The 6,880-nt window shown below is 38.9% G+C and overlaps 1 long non-coding RNA gene across 3 annotated transcripts; it reads left to right on the plus strand.

The window, feature by feature from the left end:
* The first annotated feature begins 1,316 nt into the window (after positions 1 to 1,316).
* On the plus strand, positions 1,317 to 6,497 carry LOC146494663 (uncharacterized). 3 transcript variants are annotated; one of them, XR_014871687.1, is made up of 5 exons: positions 1,317 to 2,831; positions 5,342 to 5,451; positions 5,622 to 5,681; positions 5,780 to 5,870; positions 6,037 to 6,497. It is a non-coding gene; the product is annotated as an uncharacterized LOC146494663 (long non-coding RNA). The 3 variants fall into 3 exon arrangements; XR_014871688.1 differs by having other exon boundaries at positions 1,317 to 2,476; positions 5,622 to 5,693; XR_014871686.1 differs by having other exon boundaries at positions 1,721 to 2,476.
* The last annotated feature ends 383 nt before the right edge of the window (positions 6,498 to 6,880 follow it).

The raw sequence follows: 6,880 nt of genomic DNA on the forward strand, positions 1-6,880 counted from the left end.
TGAAGTCTAGAGCCGATGGGCGTTTATAGGGGACGGCTATTAGATTCTTGCTGCATATGTATAAAATACTCTTGCTGAAGGCTAAACTGTCAAACAAATAACTGTCATGCACTAATCATATTTGGATTTCCAGACAAATTGCAGTTAATATTTTTGCTTGCATTTGTATATTATTTGAGTCAGAAACCATAGTTGGAAGAAGCTTGCTAGATGCATGACTGAAGTTGTGTGTTATTTACTTTACTATTTACAAAGCTACCATGTCCTGGTTTGACTGTGAAAATAGCTGGCAGCTGCAATTTGAGGTTTTCATTTGCACTCAGAATTATAACAACCCTGCACCATCAAAATTATTTAGTGGAGTGTGTGACTGATGGATTTTCTTTCTAATGGTTTAAACATCATCTCATGCTCAAGCTGTGCTGCTGTGTGTAAGGAATAGCAACAAGAAATAGCACATTAGTGAGGAATTCACAGTCGCTTAAAGGTAAGAACTCCAAGCACACGTGTAATGAATACTTTCACTGTAAGACCAGTGCACAGTCAGACTTACTGTGGGTCATCGTCAGGATCTTATCAGTGTGGTTGCCAGCTTTAAAGGCTTATAATGTGTAAGTTACTATTTTTCAGACTGGAATCAATCCTGCACTGAAGGTATGTTAGTCTTTCCTGCAGATTTAATTTAAAAAGTGCAATCCTATATTTTAAATCTCTGGAACAATTTATATAGGACTGCATATTAATTATCACAATTATTTTTTATCAGTATTGAGACTATTATTAATCATGAATTTTTGAGAGAAAATATTTTAATTGCACTTTCTGTTAGGATGCCTGGGTCGTTGACCCAGGGTTTTTGAGTTTATTATATTATTTATCATTTCTAGTCTTTGGTTTCTTTGTTAGAGTTCTGTCTTATGGTTTATGTCTCTGTGTAATCCTTAGTTGCTGTCTCCCCTGTCGGCTATATCTCCGTGTCTGTGTCTGCCCTGGTCCCACGTCTCTAAGTCTGTAAGTTCAGTCTGTGTTATGTTTCCTGTTTTACTTTGAAAGTCCGTGTCTCATGTAAATGCGTCTGGTTGCGCTTCCTTTGTCTTGTTAGGCCTGATTTGCCCCAGCTGTGTTTCCCTCCTGTTACTCATTCCCTGATTGCTCCCTCTATGTATTTAAGCCCTGTGATTCAGTTTGTCCGTGTTGCGATCTACCCTTATCTAGCTGTGTATTCTGTCTGCGTAAGTGTATTTTGTATTCCTAGTTTTGTTGCCCTTCTGAGTTCACGTTCCGCCTCTGAGTGTGTGCACATTGGGTCCTCCTACTACACTGTAACAAAAGTCAGTAAAATATACAGCAAAACACCGTCAAATTCCAACGGTAATGGAGCGTAAAACCAAAAACTTCCTTTTACTGTATTAAATAGATTGAATAACCGTTAATTGTGAGACTGGATAAAACTTTGTTTTTTACTGTAATAAAATGTTGAAATTATATATATTTTCTGTGAAAACAAATAAATATGCATACATTTTACAATTAAATATTGTAATGTTGAAAATGTCTGAAAAACTTAGATTTTACGGTATTATTTGAGTAAAACTACATCTTTTGGGGTTGTGCACATTGGAATTCACAGTATAAAGCTGTAGATTTTTAATCAAACAAAAACATTCATTTTTACAGAAGCAAGATGTTAAAAAATAGGGTCCACTGTAATAATACAACCAGTAAATACCATTTAAAAAAAAAAAAAAGCAAATATCAGCAGTGAAAGACAGTAAAATTGATAGTATTTTTTTTTTTATTTTAAAATTCAGATACTGATATACAGATTAAAAGTTAGGCCTGCAGTATATCATTGTTAACCTTCTGATAAAAAAAAAATCAACAGCAAAAGAAGATGTTAAAAATAAAGTTCATGGTTGTGAATAAAATTGATTTCAATAATCTTTTTTAATTATTATTTTAAAACAACTTTATGTTGTTGTGTTTCACGCCATATTATCAGACCACCTTAAGTGGGTCCGCCTTAAATTTTGAGTTTGTGTGATCGCTGTTGATTGGTAGCTAAACTGCTGGTAAACTGTGTACAGACGTTTTACGTTCGAATTGCAGAGAAAAAAAAATTCTGGTAGTAACATTGTGCAGTATGAGCGTACCATTTCACCAAAAAAAGGGGAAGCAAGGCAAGACGTGGCTGCAGCGGTCTGCAGACGTGACTTCTGATCAAATTCGAACCTCCTCCTAAAGAAACAAAGAGCGGCATTACATTGCGGGATGACGTCACCTGAAAATGACCAATAGCGCGGCGCGCTGCTGAGCTGCGTGCCAACCGCTCTTTTTTTCATGCAGGAGACTCAAGTTGGCTTCGCTAACGGACACAGTTTTGAACTCATATTTTAGCGCCATTTATTGCTGCTTGGACCACAGCATCTTCGGAATTTGTAGACATCCTGGCAGCTTACAATTAGTTCGAGGTGAGGTGAGTACATGCAACTTCAAGTTATCTCTGTTATAAAAATCCACCAGCCCAGCGTTTATAGATAATTTTAGCATTTGTTTTTTATGAGTGAGGTTGTGAATTTAGTTAGCATTTGTGAGCTGAGTTAGCATTACTGTTGCGAGGGAAGCATTGCTCTGGATTAGTTTCTGTGTTTGGCGTGCTTAATTCACTATGGAGGAATTACCAAAGTACATGGAGTTATGTTAACCTGTAATTTCTGTGGTAAGGTAGTTCAGTCATCAAGGGGCTACGTGCTTCATTGTAAACTGCATCGGAATGAGCCATGTTGTTTCTTTCGGTGTATTGAAGCAGGCTGCAAGCAGACATACACCAGGTATGGCGCGTTTAAGGTAGTGATGGGTCGTTCGCGAACGAAATGGCTCTTAGAGCCGGGTCTTTGAAGTGAACGACGCGAACCGGCTCCTTATTGGGAGCCGTGAGGTTTTTTCTTTCTTTGTCTCACCCTCTCTGTCGCCCTTTTTTTCGCTAAACTCCGCACGCGCGGCCTGTACTTTGCGCTGGGCAGAGGGGGGAGGGGCGTTAGTTACACTTGCAGCAGCACAGGAACAGAGCCAGAGCGAAAGAGAGCGAGGGACAACAACGTCACATTAGAAAGGTATAGTAATCATCCACTATTTTCAGTTGCAGATGATAAAGGATTCAGAAATCATGCAGGCCCATATGACAGAGAATGTGCATCTTCTTTTTGTTTTAATATTTTCATTTATATTTAATTGTGTTGTGGTTTGCAGTGTTTTCTGTTGTTTCACGTTAAATTTGTTTAAAAGGAAAAAGCTGAAAATTGAAATAGTTAAAAGTTTAAAATGTAAATAGTTGTTTTTTGTATTATATGATTTATTTATTACATTTTATGTGGAGTGAATAAATAAAGTATATTTAACTCCAAACTCCAAAACATGTACAAACTCTAAAACGCGTAAAAACTCCAAAACACGTAAAAACTCAGAAGCACGTACAAACTCAGAATCACGTACAAAAGACAACAGAAGTGCTCCAGGATGCTAGGGCGCAGTGTTGAGCTTTTGTTACCTCGTGGCTACACAAGCCAGGAAGTATCAACAACCGGATTTGGGGTGTGGTAGTAACAGGTAAATGAACTTTTTTTTAAAATTATTTGTATAAATATGAGTGCTTGTCTATAAATACACAAACAATACACACATGCTTTCAATTGTGTAATTTAAGTGATCTGGGTAGCTCTGTTTTGGAAGTTCAGTAAACGCTAGAAATGTGTTTTGGAGTTTGTACGTGCTTTTTGGAGTTTGTATATGCTTTAGAGTTTGTACGTGCTTTGTCTCCAGGGGCCATATATAAACATATATAAATAAAACCACTTTTTTTACATTAGTAATTCCTTTTCTGCATAATTTTATATTATTGTTAATGATTGAATAATTAAAGCAACAAAACAACCTGAAGAGCCGGTTCGGAGCCGAAAGAACCGGCTCTTTTTAGTGAACCGAGCCGAAAGAGCCGGATCTCTAAAAAGAACCGGAAATCCCATCACTAGTTTAAGGCTCATTTTTACCGAAGACACTCTGCCCCCACCCATGTCACTGGTGTGGCGGTGGTTTCTTCGTTTACATGTGCAATGGCGATGTGTGAATGTCAGTGTCAGAACTCTAAAGAGTTAATAGCTCATCTGAAGAGCCATATTGTGGAAGGACACGTGGTCACTTGTCCAGTAAGAGGATGCATAAATACCTTTAGAGTTAAATCATCTTTTACTGCTCACATGTCACATAAACACAGAGAGTTTTCAGACAGCAGCATTGGTGATTTATATAGAGAGTCTGCATGTCAATCATCATCTGTTCCAACCACATCAGATGACTTTGTACCCTTGATTTCCGAGCCTGCTGCACAGTCTATTACAGATGAAGATAACATGGAAATGCCCCCTGAATTCTGTGATCTTTTCCTGAGAAACGTTTCACTATTCTACTTAAAATTGCAGGGTCAGTTTCTGACTGCCTGCTTCAACCATACAGAACATTGTGGAGGAAATGCAGAACATACATGAGTTGGGACAGACATACAGTTTGGGTAAACTTGCATCACTGTTAAAAGATGACACATCATTATCAGAGGAGGACATCAACAAAGTTTGCGAGTCTGTCAAAAGCTATGATCTTTTTTCTGCATGTCATACCGGGCCATTGAGGACAGTGCACTCCAGAGCTCAGACCTTTAAAAAAGCCTTCAACTATGTGGAACCAAAGAAAATATTTTTAGGGAGAGATGAAAACAGAAAAGATAGGTTTGCCTATTATGTGCCTTTAAGAGAGACTTTGAGATGTCTGCTAGAGTCTGATCTGTGGCAGAAATCAGAAGAGCCCTCTACTGAGCCTCCTGCTGATGTTCTGTGTGACATAAGTGATAGTAAGCTGTTTAAATCAAATGATTTTTTTTGGTCAAAACCCATCATGTCTCAAGCTAGTACTCTACCAGGATGCCTTTGAAGTCGTTAACCCTTTAGGCTCTGCAAGGACAAAACACAAGGTATTAGCTGTATATGCATCAGTGGCAAACTTGCCACTTCATGTACGCTCAGACACAGATCACATGTCTCTTGTTTTACTGTGCAGGGAGAAAGATTTTAAAGAGTTTGGTCATGCTAATGTGTTCTCTGAATTACTGGCAGACTTGAAAGAATTGGAGGACAGTGGGATTGTTGCATCAGATGAAACTAGAGTCAAAGGAACTTTGTTTTGCATTGCTGGTGATAATCTGGGTTCTCACTGTATTGGTGGCTTCACTGAAAACTTTAGTTCTTCAAAGCACTTCTGCAGGTACTGCCTGATAACTAAATCTGAATTTCAGGGTGCTGACCCAAATCTGTGTGGACCAGAACATACCAAAGAGAACTACAACTCTGCTGTTGATCGCCTCCAGATTGACAATACACCAGACGTCGAAAGAGTGAAGTTCAGGTCAGTGTTCAATTCACTGAAATACTTCAACGTTTGTATGCCAGGCTTGCCACCATGTCTAGGTCATGATATCTTTGAGGGAGTTTTGGCTTATGATGTGGCACTGTCTCTAAATCTTATTTTGTCTTTATTATGATTAAAAAGGTTTGTTTTGTTCCTGCCCTTTTCAGACACTGAATTTGAGCAGAAACCATAAGGATACTCAAAGGACCTGTGACTCTCAGGAAATGGTGAGATTTCAGGTCATAATCTTTTGTTCTTTTTTTTCCCCATTAAATTCATTTTCCTTTTTCCCTTTACAATATTGCTGTTTTGTTTTTGTAAACAGCATTGAATGAGAGGGACAGATGAAACGGTTTCAAGACAATGGCAGGAAAAACATGCTGAAGATTGAAACAAACCTTGGCTGGAAATATTTGGTATGTGTTTTACCGTAAATCAAATTGTTGAAAAACATTCAGCTACACTGCAACACAGGGAAACTTGATTTGCACTTATTTTGTTACTTTCATTTCTTGTCTCATTATTTTTGTCAGTTATTATTGTTTATGGTGTATGCCCTTCTTGTTTTCTTTCTGAATGCAGAAGGTATCTAGCCAGTCCACAATGAAAGCTTCGTTGCACCCCATGAGTCTTCTGGCAGAAATGATGGCGCCTGTATTCTTTGGTTTCCCTAAACATCACACCCTGCCTGTTTATACGAGGCTCTTCAATTAAGTCTGCACCCAAAGATTCAATAAGAGGTAAGCAGTGGTATTATTCAAGTTTTGCTAAAGAAAGATGGACAGGAGACACTAATCTTAATCAGCCGAGCTCAGGTTCATGTCTAGGTGAGCAGTTTCATACGCTATAAAATGTAGATTGAATGATAGGTCTCATCACCATGCATTCAGCCATTAACTTCAAGTTCTCTGATAAATCAATAGGAAACTTAAATATGTTTTCCAACAAATTCTGATTGTGATTAGGGCTGCGTTGTCTATGTATCACTTTTACATAAGTAGATTTAAAGGATAACTATTGCCAAAACGCAACCTGGGCTGTTTTTTTTTTAATTTATTTTTTTTACTGTATCGATTTTGATGTGCTCAAATTTATGCCCCGGCCCCCTAGTATTCCCATTCACTGGCTATTGACCACAAAACAAAATCACGGTCAATCTCAAAAACGGCTCGTTTTTGGGTTTTAAACGCACCTTAGAACACACATACATCAACACTACAATGAGCGGGTGGAGGGAGGTTAGGAGTCTTCTCTCACCCTCGTTCTCTGCTTTCTGCTGGAGCAGGGGGGCTAGGAGGAGGAGTTGGCCGTCCGACTGGGGTCCGGAGTGTGGGGCCTCCCTGCTGCTGCGGAGTCGGGGCGGTCTGCTTCTCCCCACTGCAGGGAAAAGGGTAACACAACCTGGGTCTGGGTGCAGTTCCCCCCT

This window comes from Neolamprologus multifasciatus, chromosome 20, assembly GCF_963576455.1.
Source record: "Neolamprologus multifasciatus chromosome 20, fNeoMul1.2, whole genome shotgun sequence".
Lineage (NCBI taxonomy): Eukaryota > Metazoa > Chordata > Actinopteri > Cichliformes > Cichlidae > Neolamprologus > Neolamprologus multifasciatus.